This window comes from Oreochromis niloticus, linkage group LG13, assembly GCF_001858045.2.
Source record: "Oreochromis niloticus isolate F11D_XX linkage group LG13, O_niloticus_UMD_NMBU, whole genome shotgun sequence".
Taxonomy (NCBI): Eukaryota; Metazoa; Chordata; class Actinopteri; order Cichliformes; family Cichlidae; genus Oreochromis; species Oreochromis niloticus.
In genome coordinates this window covers 16070721-16089390 of record NC_031978.2, presented here as the reverse complement: position 1 = coordinate 16089390, position 18670 = coordinate 16070721, and the positions used below count along the sequence as shown (strand labels likewise).

Below are 18670 nucleotides of genomic sequence, written 5' to 3'. Positions count from 1 at the left end.
GTACTGTTTCATGCAAATGTGACACTGTCATTAAGTTGGCACACAGCTTGGTTCAATGTTTAGTAGAACATGTTTATGCAAAAAGCCAATGTATGACATCTTGGGTGTGAAAGAAGTCGACCAAATAAGGAAAAAACATATCCAATTGGAAACGGTGGTTTAAATATTTACTTTTAAGTGCAGCTTTATAATTTTATTATAATAGATAACGGTTAAACACTTCAAATTAAGGACTCGAGACAACGTGCTAATAAAGTGTTGTAGATAATCACCTGTTTGCCTCCATGTGCTCCCACAGACTGAATGTGACAACAGAACCAATAATACCACAAAGACATGTGCATGAGAGAAATATGAGTATATTTGTGTCATTCCACACCTTGACGTGTACACTGCCACTTGGCACAGCTTCTCTGTCAGCTGTTGTCTTTTGTTTCCGCACACTTCACACTGGTTGCAGCACCTGTCTTTGCCATTCCTCTGTGAAGGCTGTGTAGAAGGATAGAGGATGGAGAAGGTGTGTGTCACCTGGGGCCCTCTGACTGAGAGAGGCTGTCATGCCCATCACTGCCCCAGCAGGCCCGCCAATCACACGCAGGCAGACCCACGCTGAGACAAGGCCACGGCAAACAAGCAAACAAGACAACAATCGACAACAATCTTTAAACACGCTTGTCATTCTCCTCGGAGAGATTTCCATTTCTGCTACTTAAGCGGCACATGAAAACACGACAGCCATTGCAACAACAAGCTCTAAACACAACTCTGGTGTTCTCCCTCCTCGGAGAGATTACAATTTCCAGCCATTTAGCAGAGAATGAGAGGCGTGTGCAGACTGAAGGGATTGGTGCAGCGCATGTTGGTGTGTCGCAGCCTGACTGGGTTGAGCGCGGTGTGCCATGTCATTTTTGGGTGCGCTGTTGCTCAACATCAAGAGAAATCGATGGCGTCTCCACAGGGGCAGGGAGGCCTGTGGAATAGAGGAGCTTCTCAGGTCTGTTTGAACTCATTTTCTTTTCTGGGCGGTTGCCCCCTCGCTCAGCCCCCTAAGGCATCTCCCTCACAGCAGGCCCTGACAGCTTGACACATTGACAGCTGCCGCTGAATGACAACTGATTTGTACAAATTTCAAGCCTTATAAATCTACCTGTCACAACAAGAGCATAAAAGAGCTCGGACCCAGCAGGTAATTCGGAAGTGGTGGGGGAAGAAGAAAAAAGGCCTGCTTCCTCCTCCTCCTCTTCCTCACTACTGACAGCCCAGTCTGAGAGGGCAAAAGAAAAAGACACAAGATAGAAAGTAAAGAAAACACAATATGGCTCTTTTTTTGCTTTCCTGACGGTACGCCATCATCCTCTCCTCAGGTCCACTTTGAATGGGAAGCAGTGAAACCATTTTCTTGCCATCAGGTGATCAATTGTCTCATTTAGAGATTATAAAGAGAGGAGTGAAAATGAAAAAGTGCAATTTGGTTTTACACCAACATTAAAGGAGGCCACCTGCTACTCACAGGATTATCGCATCAGTCTGCTTTTCAAAGCTGGCTCTGGCTAAATGAGCAGGCTCTTTTTTTTGGACGGTATTTAAACACTATCCAATACCGCTGCTGCGCCCCGACCATTCCACCCCCGCTTTTCTTCTCTTGGTAATGGCAGACCTGGCGGGCAAGGCCTATAGCTGCAATAACTCCTCCTCAGGAGTATATCTTATAGCTGGATATAAACTATGAGAGACGGGGGCAGGAGAAAATCAATAGAAGTGACAAACAGAGAAAATGGTTTATAATTCTAAATGAGTTATCTGTCTCATTTTTAAAGGGATTGTGGTTTGTCTGCGGTAGGAAAAAAAACCCCCCACCAATTATTAAACAATTTAAATGAGTCTGAAAATCCCCCTGCTTGACTCTTAACCCAATTTTTTTAAATAGAAAAATGTGACATGCTGCTCATGTTAACTCATTATAGCTACAAAGGCCTCGATGTCTCCAAGCCTTCTGTAAATACTTCATAAGATGATGCGCAAAAGGTCCAACAGTAAAGAATCTCTTCCCACTGTAACTTTGTTTGCCGAGGCTTTTACAATGAGAGGCAGATCAGCTGATAACAAAGTAGAGGTCATCCAGCCTCTTCGTTACAACTCATCCATGCTGGGCTCAGCATGCTCCCACAGTTAAACAGGAATCACATAACTGACCAATGACACTTACACTTGTTTACCACTGGTTGTTTGCTGGATGTGCACCAGATTCCTCCAGGCTATGATTGAGACCAGACTGAATCTGCAAGGAGGGCTCTTATATGTGAAACTGCACTGTTTGCATGCAATCTGACAGTTGGTAATATGTGTTTTGCGGACGGGCATGAGTCATTAAACTAAGATTGACTGCCACAATTATCAGAAAGTCGGCGTACAACAGCACCGAGTAGATGCACATTTTGCTTGGCAGCGTGGATAATGAACAGCCCTCGAAGTGGGTGCATGAACTCAGGTCTGTGGAGAAGTGAATGACTGCCAGCTCAACCTCTCCTATTTGCAAGTAGGCAAAACACTCTAATCCTCCATTTGTGTGTATTCATCCCTATCCTAAATGTGCCCTTCCGCACTCTAACCCTCAAAGACCCTTCACTACATGCAACCAGCGACCCCGCTGTTTGATTAAGACCTAGCCCCACTGCTTTATCCCTGGACAGGACCCCGGCTGGGCCAAAAAGCACGAGTTAAGCAAAAGGATTATGAGTGCCACTCCCATCGAGGCAGTCAAACTGTCACGCAAGATCAAAGCACTTCCCAGCTACCCTCAGTCATTTAAAGCAGGTGTCCCCTCATATTCTAATGCCGGGACAACTGCACGTCCTCAGCTTTTGGAAAAAGGTACTGGAGGGTTTGTTTTCTTGCAATAATTTGATGCTGAATTGTTTCCTGATACCTTAAACCAGACAGTAACGTGTTTGATAAACTGTGGGAAAATGGTAAGAATTAAAAAGTTTCTGGCAGATGTTATTTACCCAAAACAAAACGGCACAAGTCGGATATTTTGTACTGTAAGAGCACAGTTGATGACAAGAGTCCTATTATGTCTTGATAATTTGGGAACACAGGCATGACGAGCATCTGTGCCGTAAATAAGTGAACACAGACTCTGGTGTGACACTGCTCCAGCGAGACACAGCCTAAACTCAACATGTCCCTCAGGACCTCCCATATAACACTCAGATCACATGCTTCAGCACTCCACCCCCCTAACAACAACCCCTCCTCCCCACATATTCACACAGAAAGAAATACAAATTAAACCAAAAAAGGAAGTTGAGGAAAAAACAAGCAAATTAAGAGCAATTATAAGGAAAGAATTGTGATGTATATAAAACTAAAAAGGGGTGAGGAGAGGAGGGTAGGCCTGTCCAAAAGTCACACAATCATTAAAGGCACTGAATGGTTCTTATTATGGCATCTGAAGCCCAGCTGGCCTTGGATCCTGCAGGTCGGCTGTAGTTCAGCTGAGGGTCTTGTGATCTGGGGTGGGGGAGGGACTCGGCGCGAGCGGGAGGAGCTGTGACTGAGGGCAAAGGGATGACGGATGGGCCTAAGGGTGAATGCCAAAACCATAAATCCAACCTCAGCCTGACCCCAAGCTCCAATAAAGTTTATTTACATTTTCACATTGCGTCCACCTTTAAAACGTCTATGTTTAGACATTTCAAAGCAGCCTGACGCGCCCATCTATCTTGCCACCGAGCTTTCAAAGAGGACAGCGAGCTGGGACTAGTTTGTCCCATCCTGACCTGACAAACTGTCTGCTCATATCCACCCCTGTACAAGGATCGCTCATAGGATCATTTATTAATTGCTGGTTTGTGAAAGAGGTTTCTATTTATATTATCCGGCAGTCGCCTTTGCAGCTCGCCTGCTGAGCTGCGAGCATGCTTTGAGGCATTTAGGGACTTTTAACTTTCTTCTCGTCTTTGATATTTTTCCCACATGTTATTCCCAGACTCATTTACTAATGTTTATTTGCATTGATTTAAGCCTTTATTTAAAGATTAAATTAGATTAACTGGCAGATATTGGCAGTCAAGTACTAACCCACAGTATCACATTTCCTACTGCAGGGTGTCATGGGGATCGTGTCTATTTACACTTCCATCTCTTTAATGATTTTCATTCAGAAATCAGTTTAGTGTTTACTCTCATCAGTCCTGCCTGGAATTATTTCTGGCAACTATGAACACAAAACTACTTAGAGTAATTAGCAGTAGCAACAATTCACTGTTTTACTGCCAAAACACAAACACACGTATACAAAAACCCCCAAAACCTTTCAATGCCAGGAGAGCTCACATGCTTTTAACTCTTTTCTTCTGTTTGTGAAAGGGGAAATAAATAAATAACTAAAAGGCAACATCCTGCCGTTTCACTTTCCTGCAGCTCCCATACACTGCTCTTTTTGATGTGGGCGCCTGTTGAGAAACCTTGTTTGGACAGCCATGGGGTGGAGCTGCCAGGCTTATAAGTCTGCCACAGAACACAGGCGCTCACAGGGCAGCCCGCAGGGGTCCTCTCATCGGCAGAGGGAGGGGATTCTACCACCTTAGCGGGTGAGAAAGGCACAGTATTATTACACCCCATCAAGGAAACTCCAGCTGACAATAAATCCCTGAGCGCTTTACAGTGCAGACAGTGAGCATGGAAGAGTGCCACTGAGTGAGAGGGGAGGAGGGCGAGGAGACAAGGAGAGGAGGGGAGGGAGAGGGGGAAGAGGACTATCCCTCAAAAGGCCATAAAGCCTTCAGGCTGTCATTCAATTTCAAGAGCCATGACAACGGAGAGTGTTTGGCGACTCCATTTTTTTTTTAACTAAAAGATTTCGGCACCACAGCTGATCTGTAACAGTCATTACAGCCCTTCTAAAGGCAGTAAATGTTTGACTTGACGAGCAAATTTAAGAACGAAAGAACTCTGCGGTATCCATTTGCTCTTCACGAGCCTCACTCGACGCCTTCCGCCTCGCAACTCTATGTTAACACGTGCACAATCCCAGCTTCTACCAACAATTTCATTCTGCTTACAAAAAGACATTACGATGGAAAACAATATACGGAGCGGCTGACTGCAGGCAAAACCATTACTCGAAGAGCACCCTGTCAGAAAAATCTGCCAAGAGCTAAAAGCAAAATACACATCTAAAATAATCACTGATGATTCTGGGCTAGTTCTGTGGTGGAGACGGCGCTCTATGGCCTTGTGTGAGAAAACAGGGAACATGCCTAAGTTATTACTGCAGGAAGGCAATCTGTCAAAGCCAGGCTGTTCTGGCATAGCCAATACCACTGGTGAGATCAGAGAGTCAGATTCTGCTTGCAATTACTGCTAAAGGACCTTGGATGCAGGCAGCCTGCTATCAATTATTTCCCTGGCCCTAGACACTTGGAGCTGTCAAAGCCCTACTGTCTTCTGTTTTGTAACAGAGGGCCCTCTGAGACTCTGAGGAAGCCTAGCCTCTCTCCGACAGCAAGGGAAGATAGTTTGTGTCATTAAGTAGCGCTATTATGGATTCACACACACTTCAGAGTGCGTTTTTCTCCTACTTTTCGTGCTCTTTCCAATCTGTAGTATCTCTGCCTGTATCTGTTTCTCTCTCATACCCATTCATCCCATGACGAGGGGATTAAAACTAAAAAGAGAAGACAGACCATGAAGAGAAGCGTTCTAGCTGACAGCTTTGACCTGAGTATTTATGGCGAGGCTCTCAGCTCTGATATTCACCCTGGTTACTTTTATGTGTACTGCATACCAGCTCTCAAAGGGTACGTAGATCCCATAGCTGCACACTTTCATGCTAACTGGGACTCTGGTCAAAGTGCTTAAAATTTCCAACATAGAAAAGTTTAGTTGTTTATTTATTTATTTATTTTTTGGTTACATATATTCATGTTTATTCCCATCTGTCTCAGTCTTTAAATTCCCCTAAATTAGAATGATGAGGCAATTTAACAACAGCCTAATGCGCTATAAATGAAATTTAAATATGCTTTATTGTGCCACTTATCCCACTGCATGCTTCCTTGTGGAATAAAGGATAGACAGGGATAGATTAATCATTTTTTTTTTTTCCACAGGATGACATTATTTTGGCCCACTCAGCCCTGAGCTGTCCCCCAGGGCGAGCCCCCTGGATCATCCAAGACCGGAGCTTTGACACCAAATGACAGATACACCCCCCTACCTCCCGCCAAGTTCCGGGACCTTATCAGTGAAAATTGCATTCTTATGGTAAGCAAATGTGCTCCAAAGCAATACTGCAGTTGCCAGTTTCAGGAAGCTGTCAGGGAAAGGAGGAAAGGTCGTGTACTGTGTGGGTTTCAGCAAGCTAAATGTAGTATGTACACTGTGTGGGTGTGTGTAAGTGGACAGACATGCACCTAGCATAAGAATCTGGGGTTCAAGGGATGATAGCAAGGTTACTGTCATCTTAGCTTCTCAAGGTCAGCGCTATCATGAGCAGAGGTATTATCTCCTCACACAGACAGCTAATGTGCTGCAGCTTCATCCTTGAACTGAAAAGCGGTCAAGAGACGGTCAAATACTTTTCATTTGCTTTGCTTTCTATGACTGTGTACCTTTATGTGGGTTTTTTTGGGGGGGGCAATTTGGAAAAATAAATTGGTTGAATGACCATGGCACCACAATACAAATGAAAAACCAAGCAAGATGCCCAATAGGTTGATCAGCTGGTCTGAAATAAGCCCCCACTTCACCAAAGTCTCCATCCTTTGCCGACTCTCAAGAACAACTTTATGTATTAACTCAGAAGTAAAATGAGCTGAATCACATCTTTCTCCTGTACATTCATATAAATCTTCAGCCACTTTCATCATCCTCTTAGACTAAGATGCCAAAAGAAAAAAGTGCCAGTTCCAACAATCGATGTTGACAAAACTATGAGCGGGGAGCGTCAATCAAACTTGGGTTGCTATTTAAATTATCCAGAAGAATTCCAGCAAACCAGGAACAGGTGAGAGGATTCAATTTCAGCTCACTGATTGATACAAGATATTTGTTTTGGTAGGGAAATTAAACTTTTGCTTAAATCCAGCAACGTCCTTTATCTCCCCATTCTTCTGTAGGTTTAGTCATGCATGGAGAAGGTGCTCAGAACTTTCCAAATACACTCACGGAGATTGGGGAGGAACTCACTCTGTCAGAACCTTTTGTGAAGGGTTTACAGCTTAAACCCCCTTGCCCTATTACACCGGCGACCCCTTTTTCCCCCTCCTTCCAATTCAAGAGTTTCTCCAAACATCAAACTTGGGATTACCTTTTGATTTCCTTTTAGGTGAAAAGAGTTCTTAAGTCCACAGCTGTGAGGTCTGACAGACAAAAGCAAGGAGGAGGGACTGCGAAGTCACCATATTTATCATGGCTGGGTTACCTCTCCTGTCAGAACCTTTTTTCTTCCACATGCTAATTAGCAATATCTTTCACACTTCCAAACCTGCATCATGTCCTGTCGCTCCCCCCCCCCCCACTTTCCTTTTCTCTTCCCTCTTCCTCCCCCTCCACTCCTTTCCCCTGCTTACCCTCAAACAGAACCCCTCTCCCTGGCTCGAGGCTGTCCCTCTCCTGGGGGAAACGAGGTCTGTCAAATCAAGTCGAAAGCCTATTAGCATGCTAATCCACAATAAAAGCACGAGATTTGTCACTTCCCCTTAGGTCCAATCAGACATATAAGGAGTGTTTATAAAAAAAAATACAGCCAAATTTAGCTGATTTGCTTTCATGCTAGACCTTGTATCTAAACTAGGGGGTGATCAGAGATACAATAAACCCACTGAAGGGCTGGACTGCGTAATACACTGCACGTGTTAGTTAAATGTTTAGTGGGGTTCTGAAGTGAATCGGTCTTACGTTTTCGCTTTCAAGATTTTGTTACAACTACATTCACATTTACAGCTCTACAAAAACCTTGATTAAACAGTTGGCATCAAGATTTGTGGGAAAAAGGAGTCGGACAACATAAATTTAAATACAGTCTGATATGCATGATGTGCAGAACATGCCGTTATCTGGGTAGACATGCTGTAAATCTAAAGACCTCTGCATGACATTAAAATCCAGTTCGTATGAATGCATATATGCCAGCTGCATTATGATTAAAACTGTCAGTTTAAGTGTAAAGATAAATCCTAGACACATTATCTGTCTCACAGTGAGCAATAATTTGATTATTGCATCATTACTCTTTTTGTATGTTCCATCAAAAGCCAGGTCATATTCCTCTCTAATGATAAACACTCCACTCATCCCAATTTGTCATCTATTTTCTGAAACACTGACAGAGATGTGACGAGAAATATAACGCAATGTGTCTGGTTGTGGCATTAACTTAAAAAAAAAACTTCTCCTGTTTCTCAGAGTGCGCCAAGCATGGCCTGCACATTGGGAGATCAGAGAACATGGCCGCTGTGGTTCGCCTGCTACCATCAATCAGACCCCAAATGGCTTCCCTGACACCACCACTACTCATTTTCCAGTGTGCCTTATGAGGCAACCATCTTGAAAAGAGCAGTAGGGAAAAAAATGGTTAAGAGGCAGGGTGCTTTTTGAGAGAAATCACTGCCAAAATTTTCCCTAACAATAGGTTTCCAAACCCATCATCTGGAGACGTGGGCCTCGGATGGAGTCCAGGTGCACACCAGCAGCGAGTGAGTAAGTTCACTTGTCAATACTGTATGTTTGAAATTTTTTGACACCCGCTCACCCCTACCTTACCCCTCCCTCGTTAATGTCATCCTCCCTCTTCACACTCCTCTCCATATCTTTACTCATCTCTCATTTCTTCCCCCTCCTCCCTTCCGTGTGCAGGGGCCAGAGTCAAATTTACAACAACTGTCAAAGTCAGGGATGACAGATAAATTAATCTTCTCTTCATGAGTTTACATCCCAGGCATCTGGGCTGCTGATCTGGCCCCTAACAAGCACAGGGTCTCAGCGAGCTGTCTTTTAAAGCTGATGTTTTCATGGCCAGAGATGAATTACCCTGTCACGAGAATCTATTTATACAGCAGTTAGAGGGTGGGGCTCTGGATGCAGGACAGCGTGATTTCATGGGTTAAGGTCCCCTTGAAGCATCTGTTAAATCTGGTTTTGTCAGACACACATCAGCACCAGGTCCATTCTTGTAGTAGTTTTTGTTATACACTTTTTTCATATAGGCAGACTTTTTGTCTGATATCTCCAGTTTCTAACCCACTGAATATTCCTCACTACTTAAACTCAGACGTAAACATCTCTGTGATTGTGGCTCCATTAGTGAAATTACATTACAGTAAAGCATGAGAGCATAGGGAGCAAATGTAAATTCACATTCATCATCCTAAAGTCAAAGAGGAGCTGGAATACAGGAGATGGAGTTGCCCCTGTGGATCCTGGACCAATTTTCCAACTCAAACAAATCCAGTGGATATAAAATCTTGGGAGTCCCACTGGCACTAAATGAGCCCAAACTGACAGACAGGCATATTTTGACGAAACATACATGGCTTATTTTAGTACTACATTTGAAACTATCAGTACTCAGAATATGGGGCAGTACAAGAAAAGGTGCCTTTCTTTAAGTATAGACACATCCAGATTTATCAATAGTCTTTACTGAAAACCTAATAGATTGTATTAGGTTTTCTCCTCAGCCATAACTTTTGCTTTTGCATTGCATGGATGGATAATGGGACCAAAAAATTAAAGAAAAGGTGTAAGATGCCTCATGTATAAGACAGAGAAAGTATCACTGGAGGAGAAATCAGCGACAGAACCACTGCAGAAAAAATAACAAAGATGGCTTCTAAGTTAGAAGGAAAGACCTGATTTTTTGCTTGTTTTGTTGCCTTTATTTTATCAATGTATCCTACAGGAGCGTTTAGTCTCAGTAGAAGTCGTATGTTTCTGAAGGAAAGTGACAATAAACATCAAAGTCAATCTACTGAGAAGGATTTTAAACAAAGTTGACGGCTTATTCATATCTTTACCAAGTACTTTTAAATAATTACATGCCTTTGCCTGCAAATAACTCTTAAAAAACAACTTTAAACCACTAATTCATGCCCTGCTTTGTACATCCTATTTACAGAACTGTACCTTGTTCAGACTGCAGGTTCATCTTTAAGTTTCTGCAGCAGGAACTGAACTGAGTAAGTACAGAATGTCTGCTGCTCCCTTTAGGGGTCGCCACAGCCGATCATCTGCCTCCATCTCACCCTATTCCTAAATCCTCTTCTGTCACACCCATCCTCGTTTCCTCCTTCACTACATCCATGAACCTCCAATGATTAGAAGAAAATTAGTCATTAGTAAATAGCTAAGGGAACCAAGCTGTGGGAAATGGTAATGCATTCTTAGTGTCAACTAACAACTGCCCAACCACAAGCTCAACATTTTCTGTTGAGGTGGCTCTTGAAAATGAGACCTCATGTTAATTAAGGTGAAATAAAAATAAAAATAATAAACAGTGTGGAGCCGTGGCATGCGTGACCCTCATTAATCAAAGCAGAATATCTGCTTGTGTTAGTGCATATTCCATTTGAAAGCCTGTGATCACAGAACTAGAGTTACAAATACATAACTCGCTCCAGAAAGTGCTGATGATTTTCCTCTTTCAGCCTCTCTCCCTCACTTTGTCTTTCTCCCTCTCTCTTACTTTCCATCTCTCTGTTTCGCATTCATCTTAAAATGGATTGCTCTGTCACCTGGACTAACACTTTACTGAGAGCAGCCATCAATACTTTTTGTCAAAAACTGCAGGCTGTGCCAGACATGTCATCAATCACCATTTACATAAAACAAAGAGCTTTCCATGACTGCCAGTCAGAGGCAGTGCTGCTCTGACTTTGCCGAAGATAGAACGAGCTGTTTCACAGGTCCAAAGAGACAGTGACTGCACTGCAAGCGCATGTGTGTCAATCTCCAACCGATTACTATTGGTTTGCAAATAGCAACCAATAAATCAATGAACCAGAGCTGTGATCTCCTCCATAGGAATCCAGTCTAAAAAAAAAAATTTAAAAAGGGAAAAAAAGAGCAACTATGAATATAAAAAAAATCAGAAAATAAAAGAGAAGTAACAACATATTTAGGCCATTACAAAATGTAACAATCAAAGGCAAAGGCTTAAGTATACACGCTGTTCCAACACTTCATTGCTTCACCACCATCTGTGAAGTCTCAATGTCCACCTGTGTTTGGACAAGTTCATAAGTCAAGAGATATGAACGGCATCCTCTCCCCTCAACCATCCCCAGTAGACAAAAATAAGCCGGCTTTGATATGAAACACACGCCCGCCTAGTTCATACATTTACAGTTTCTGACACAGAGAGGAAAGCAAGATTTCATATCATTTATTTAACTGAAGAAATATGGTAATCATCCTTATAATTGTCCCCCACTCCGATACACATTTTCTAGACAAATACAGTAAGCAGGCCAAAAACCCAGAGATAATCTATTCAGCCAATGTGGTTTGTTATTTTGGAAATAATGTATTGCATAAGCACTAAAAACCGATTCACTAGAAACTAACAAGATTTCTTCCCCTCACCTAAGGTGTAGCAAACGCGCACACATGCATACCATGTGAATGTGCATGCATAGGTTCACACGCGCACGCCTAAAGAATTCAATTTGGAAACCATCATTGGAGCGCAGAGGAGACCTGGAAAGTCATATTGCTATAATGCTCAGATTATCAATCATCCTGACATTTTATTGGCTTTATCACTGTACATACCATTAAAATGATGTCTGGCCCAGATTGTCAGGGGGCAAACATTAAACAGGCCAGGATTAAAATGCAGATCCCAAACACCTTTCCCTCAGCAGCTGAAATTGCCCAGGACTAGGAAGCTGACTTTGGATGTGCTGTCAGAGGAGACATCACATCAACACAGAGCTGGGCTGACGAGTAGATAGATAGTGTCACACTCAGGAAATGCAGAGGCTTCCCTCTATTTATCACACGCCATAGTCAGTCAATGCGCTAAAAGAGTGATAACAAATGAGGGGAAGAAACATCTATTAATCTCCCCTTGCACTCCTAATCAGGCATCGTTGGCAAACCCCCTTTGCACGAGAATGGCATGCAGCTAGCCTACCGCTCATGAAGCTCAACACTTGTGCTATTAAAAGTAATTTTGGTGGCTCTGAAGCAGCGAGGAAAGCAAATATCCATATTTCAAAAGATCTTGACAGTTAAAAGGTTGTTAATGGGCATTTAAATGCTAGTGCTGCTGCCAAGCTGGCAATGAGAGCCATAAAGCAAAAGAAATGTCTCCTCTCTCTCAAAACCTTTAATCAAAGCCATGTAGAGCAAACACACAACTCTGCTCTGTGTACAGAAAAAGGAATGTTTTTCCAAAATGTCTTATTTTACTTTCCCCCCGAACTTCGTGTAGACATCAAATGGGAATTGCCATTAGTTTTTTGTCTTTATCAACACATGGGTGGTTTACCACGAGAGCTCTGTGGTTACAGCAAAACTGATAGTTAAAAAAAAAGAAAGAAAGAAAGAAAAAAAAGCTTTCTTTCTGAGAAGCAATTCAGAGAAATGCTTTGCGTTTGTCACAGTTTGGGAAGTTATTTTTTAATTTCTGCCAGAGGAACTTTGGCCTGGAAAAAAATCAGCAAAGTTTTAAGATATGTTAATGTGCCTGGAAAATGCAACGCACTCGGCAGCCTGGATAAAAATGTGGCATTCAAAAAATTTCGACAAACAAGGGATTTTTGCCTCGCCTCCAAATCTGTCTTAGCTGTCTCGCTTTTGGAGGAGTTTTTTGACATGAAGCTAGAATGTCCCTTGCAAACACGTCTGACACCGCGAATAAAAATGTTGAAATAATAAAGTGAATGAAAACAAATGAGAGACTATGCACTGCTGGTATTTGGATAACTAACTCTCCACAAGCCTACACTACAATCACAGCACAATGGGAGAAGCAGTGAGTGACAGTCACCACATTTACATGGACTTAAGTAACCAGTTTACTGTCAGCTCTCAGTCGCCCATCTTTTTTAATGTAAAAGAAGCAGTTTTAGCTGTAAAACATTACATCCTTCTGTGCAAACAGGATTAATGGCAGGTTTGGAAACCACATTTTAGATTAATAGGGACTAAAGGTCCAAATAAGTAGCCTACAGGATATCTTGTGGTAAAAGAGAGTTACGGCAGCTGATATATTTTCAGTTTGTTTGTTGTGATCGTCATATGATTTGAAAGTGGCCCAGCTGCTTCTATCAAAAGAGATTTTTTTTACTGCCATTTAATAGGCCTACATGGTCTGGTAGTAGCAGACGAACAGCTGCAAATGTTTCTTACCCATCAACATAGGTCTCGTGTTTGTCCAGGAGAAATCTATTCAACATGAATGTGGCCAGGTTGGGTTGATATTCCAACATGTGACAATACTTAAGGTTTTTATATTTTACTGATAAGTATCAGAAAAATGTAAAAGCAGCATGTAAAGTGGATGTACTGTACTGAGTCACTGTTCAATTCTTTATTTTTTGCTAGGAAAATGGGAAAGACATGCAGTGATTTCTTTAAAACATCTGCAAACATAAATGGTACACAGTACATCAGGTAAAAACAGAGTTTGTACAGTTCTAACAAGCCTGTAAGTTAATATTTGGTCTGATCATCTTTATTGTTCTACACAGCCTGAGCTCTATTAGGCAGCTTTCTTGTGATTTCGTTAAGTAGTCTTCAGAAATAGTTCTCCAGCCGTCTTAAAAGACATTTAACGCTCTTTTTGGGTGTTGGCTGCCTTTTATTCCTTCTGTCATATCTATCTGTCATACATACATTACCGTCCACACACTGATGACAATTTGAGCCAAATTTTTCAAATTTGATGTAATCCCTCCATAAGACTTGTTATGACTGATTTTCATCCCTGTTCTTGGGTAAGTTGGTATACCAGAGCCTTCACCAATTTCCACAACACACCATGCTGAGATATGTCAAGTTTTCATGTTTGAGAATCGCCTTGTGGGGGCAGAAATACTATTTTATTAAGTATAAGTGTTATCTGACATGTTTTGGAAATTCATCTAAAAAAGGGGAATGTGGGATGTGATTGTTTTACAGGCTGCTAATAACAAAGTGCCTAAAGATACAATTTAAAATGGGTTCTTTTGTATATGTAGCCACAACACTGGTTCATCCCTTGGGTTTTTATGCCTGAAATGCTTGGGTGATTCATAGGTCAGTGTTAAATAGTTTAACAAACAAGCAAACAAAAAAAGCATTCCTCTGAAAATGCAGCCAGTATTCAAAGAAAAACTTCAGAAAGACCTTCAGAAAGCCCGAGGAACTAATGCTCTCGACCACATTAAATGAAATACAAGACAGTCTGGCTCCTTGTAAGCAAAATATAAAAAAAAATGGGGGATGAATCAAGACATTTGTGTATGGGCTGACATAAATAAAAGTAGCAGTGACACATTAAGATCCTTATATTTAGTTTATAAGATTGAATGCTTTACTCCGTTTTAAATAGGAAGGAAATCCAAATGGTCAAACCCAAACGTCTCGTGATAACACACAAGGATTTCTGTGTTCGTCACATCCTTTCAAGTGGCATCCTCACCATAGCCACAGTCCGCTCACAAAGGCTCCGCTTCACGAATTCAATCCCAGAGCAAACTATGTTTAGGTCAGATGTCGTAGATGCTTAAAACATTTGCTGAGCAACTTCACTACCACGAAGAAAGCGCGCAGCATATCTGATCACTTTATCTATGTCTAAGATAATCGCAGCATATAGTTTGGATCATGAGGTAGCCTCCCTAATCGACTGCTACACTGTAAACGGAAATAAAAGCCAGCCTGTGTGTGAACTCTACAGATGAACAGACGCAGGTCCTCCTGTACAGGGACTTTGAAGCCTGTCACAAAAGGCATGAGACGGCAGTGTTCCTCTCATTAATCTCCCACTAGAGGAAATGAATAGACTGACTGGGCTCGACATTTTTTTGTTCTCTCATAAAGAGAAACACAAAATAGCTTGGAATGAAGCACCACACATTATGAAAGCTATTATCTTCAGCTGCCAGTCTCGGTGTGTGTGTGGGAGAGAGAGAGAGAAAGCTGGTAAGCCAAAACTAATAGGCAGAAAGAGAGGTGGAAAAAAAAAGTAGGGGACTGGGTCAGATCATCTCTCTCTCTCTCTCTCCTCCAATTACTGACAGGCAGTTGAGAATATGAAATGAGACTGAGGAATGAGAAATATTCATATCGTCTCTGAATGGTATTAAAGCCTGACAGAGAAAAAGAAAATGAATGGTGGTTTCAATTTTTTACTATGGATCAAATCTGACAAGATATTAAACTGATCTCAAATCACAGACTGTCTGTATCATTGCCAAGACAAAATAGGATGTTCTCATTTTGGGTCATAAGAAAAGATTTATTACTAGAAAGACACAAATTGACATTTTCAAAATGACTACTTCAATCCCTTCCTTTCATCAAATTATCAGGCAAACAGTCAAGGCTGATGTTTACAGCGAGACTCCACTGGCACCAATCCTCAGCCACCAAACCAGTGAAAATAGCAAACACGACATAACTCAAACTACTTGACATGCTCTGCAGTCACTCAGTGCAAACCCAATCCCTTCAAAACCTTGTTGACTGCAGGATACCCAACCACCGCGCACATCTATCATCAGAGTTTTCCAGAAGGCCATTGTAACACAGACATATACTATTGTGTGTTCGTGTTATAGACCCATCAGCCAAAACATAAAAACCAATGACATCTTATGAGAATTACAAAGCAAAGTCTTCTTCTGGGTTACTTTGGGTCCTAACATTTACATCTGCTATCCAGCTAAACACTGTTGCAGACGAGCTAGTGCACCCTACAATTGTAATGGTGCCTCCTAAAAGCAGAGCCACAAATTCTACTGAACTCCCCACATCCCAATCTGATCCACTACGCAGGGAATGTGCTGCAACAAGCCTAATTCCCAAAGGAAAACCAAAGGACCCAAAGGATACGCTGCCAAAGTCCTGTGTTGTGCCAGAACGCCCCCAGAGGAACTGTGTCCACACCCTGACAGGTAAGAGTTACCATTTAAAGCCTACAAAACACTAAGGCAGTTGGTTAAATTGTTGTGTAGTGTTATTACTTTGTGTACTTACAATAAATCTTTTTAATAGTTTTATAGCTTTTAGCAATATTATTATTACCTTAATCAAAAACATCTAGCTCAGGTTGCAAATATAGATTTTGTTTGTTTAAATGTATACTAACTTTTTGACAGCACGAGTTCTCTCCATGCATCTCCATATCTGCTTTCAGTTAAAATAATTCACCAAAAAACCACACACTTGCATCACTAGCACCCCATGAGAAAGTTGGTCATACAAGCCTTTTTTATCGCTTCCGGATATTCTTTTAAATTCTGGCTACCTCGAGCATCCTCCACTGGCTTTACCACTTCAAAAACACACCTCATGAAAAAATCAGGAGGCCTGTCTGACATGTGTCCCCGTGCCCTGATGGCATGCCTACACCAAAGACCGGCATTGATTTTCTGTAACGTGGGGTCGGATTAGCCCTCTACAGGGATTAGCTGCCTGTGCAAGGCCTCAGGGTTCGCTATAAAACTAATAATTAATTTAAACAGCCAGGCCTATGGAAGGATACACTCACTACACATTCCCAGAATGAGGGGGTTAGCAGGAGTGGCAGACTGTGTGGCATTCTCTGGAAGGAACAGCTGTGTGTGTGTGTGTGTGTGTGTGTGTGTGTGTGTGTGTGTGTGTGTGCATATATATATATATATAAATATATATGTCTACTGTATGCTGAACTTGGTTCAAACTTCAACCTGACCACCTATTATCCATGTATAAAACTGAAACAGATAATGTGCAGTGTTAGATGTATTTAACATTTTGACCTGATTTTCAGCCACCATGCAATATTCCACCCTACTTTGCTGCTACCAGACATCTGAAAATATCAAACTGTATCTTTTGTATCACGTATGCTTAAAGTGATAAGGTGATATTTCTATATACCTTGTATAGTGTACATTTTTCGCTGTTGTTGCATGGCATTATTGTTATCTTATCTTCAGCAGGTGTTTCTATATATAAAAAACTATATGTGCAGGATATGCATATATGTTCCCTAGAAAGCTAATACAAAAAAATACACCATAACAAAGAGGTCCTTTGTATTGTCATGTTTTTGCCTTTTATTTGTCACTTTTTCTTTCTTTTTGTTACTGACTAATCTCAATTTAAGAGACCTTTTAATTGTAAACCAAAATGTCCTTTTGCAGCAGGAAACACAGGCATTAAAAAACTAATCTATCATCTTAAACAAGGAAATAGCTTCAACTTTTATTACTTATTATTACTCTTGAATTAGAAGTGAAAGTTTAAGGAACTATAAAAAAGAAATACCATACTTTTTCTTATCATCTTAAATCACTGACACCGTGATCTGAATTTTGCTTTCATTTGAATAACTCACATTGCTGCATGCTCTCTAATCTGACACTGTGGCATAATTCCATGTGTTTCCTTGCACAAAAAGAGACAATTTATGATCAACCAACCAATCTTCTTTTGAAAGAAACAATGAAAACAGCTGTCTTCCTTTTAAATTTAAAAACATAACATTCATAAAGCACCGAGCAGCACGGCAGTTTTGTGCAAAATGCAGAATTTGCAGCCAGAAGCTGCAGCCTTGACGGTTACTATATCAAAGCATCAAACGTCTTAACACTAATATTGTCATAAAATATTGACAAAACAATGTTCCATGCACATGTTTAATATATCCAAAACAACGACCCTACAGCTGCGTGAATAAAACTGCCCAAGGAAGGATTTGTGTTTTACTCGAAGCGAAACAAAAACAATGAAAACCATCACAAGTAGAAGCATTTCACTGCAGCTCCCTGTTATCATCCCCCTCCTTCAGCCGAGCTGCCAATAAGGGTTTCCATAGTCAGAAAAGGTAAAGGGATTTCTCCTACTCTTCCACAGACTTTGATCTGACTGACACACAAACGACCCTCAGATCACAAGTCTATAGACCCTGTTGGGCCTCTCTGCCTGGTCTGCTTGTACATGTGCACTTTGTCCCTGTGAGGATTCCTTACCCTCCTCCCATTTCCCTTCGTCTCTCCTTTATACCTTCTTCCTCCTCCTCTGCCTCCTTCTTCTCCTACTCATCCTCTCCTGTTTGGTGTTTTGAAACATCTGAGTACAGACATGTTCTGAGCTTTAGAGGACCCAGGGGTCCGGGATCCAGACAGAGGGAGAAAATAAAGAAACTCTACAGTGCCCCCAGTACAAAAGCTATCTCCCCATTACCAGTGGGGATAAACTCTTAAACATCACCAAACGTCTGGACAGACAGAGGAGATCAGAAGACTGTTTGGTCTGTTGTTCACATAATCATACTGTCAGCTAATAGTGCAGTCAGCAGCTTGCAGTGGAACCAGTGTGATGGGAGTCATTGCATTTATCCTAATGGATAAACAATGTTTTAGGAGGGAAAACAGAGAATAAGGATACTGTACTACGCAGCCTGCTGGCCCCAAAATGTAAGGGTTTCTCCTTGTAGTTTTCCAGCACAGACATGTCAGCAGCATGG

The 18670-nt window shown here is 41.7% G+C and overlaps 1 protein-coding gene and 2 long non-coding RNA genes across 3 annotated transcripts in view; 2 read left to right on the top strand and 1 right to left on the bottom strand.

Annotated features, from left to right (window-relative positions):
• The window catches only part of LOC112841998 (uncharacterized), a 28379-nt gene extending 21592 nt beyond the window's left edge, over positions 1–6787 (top strand). Inside the window, exon 3 of the long non-coding RNA XR_003213549.1 lies at positions 6117–6787. This is a non-coding gene — a long non-coding RNA (uncharacterized LOC112841998). The remainder of the gene's footprint in view (positions 1–6116) is intronic.
• lrmda (leucine rich melanocyte differentiation associated) overlaps positions 1–18670 on the bottom strand; it is a 205725-nt gene that overhangs the window by 176341 nt on the left and 10714 nt on the right. The window lies entirely within an intron of this gene.
• Positions 10124–16495, top strand: LOC112841999 (uncharacterized). Its single transcript, XR_003213550.1, has 2 exons — positions 10124–10184; positions 15994–16495. It is a non-coding gene; the product is annotated as an uncharacterized LOC112841999 (long non-coding RNA).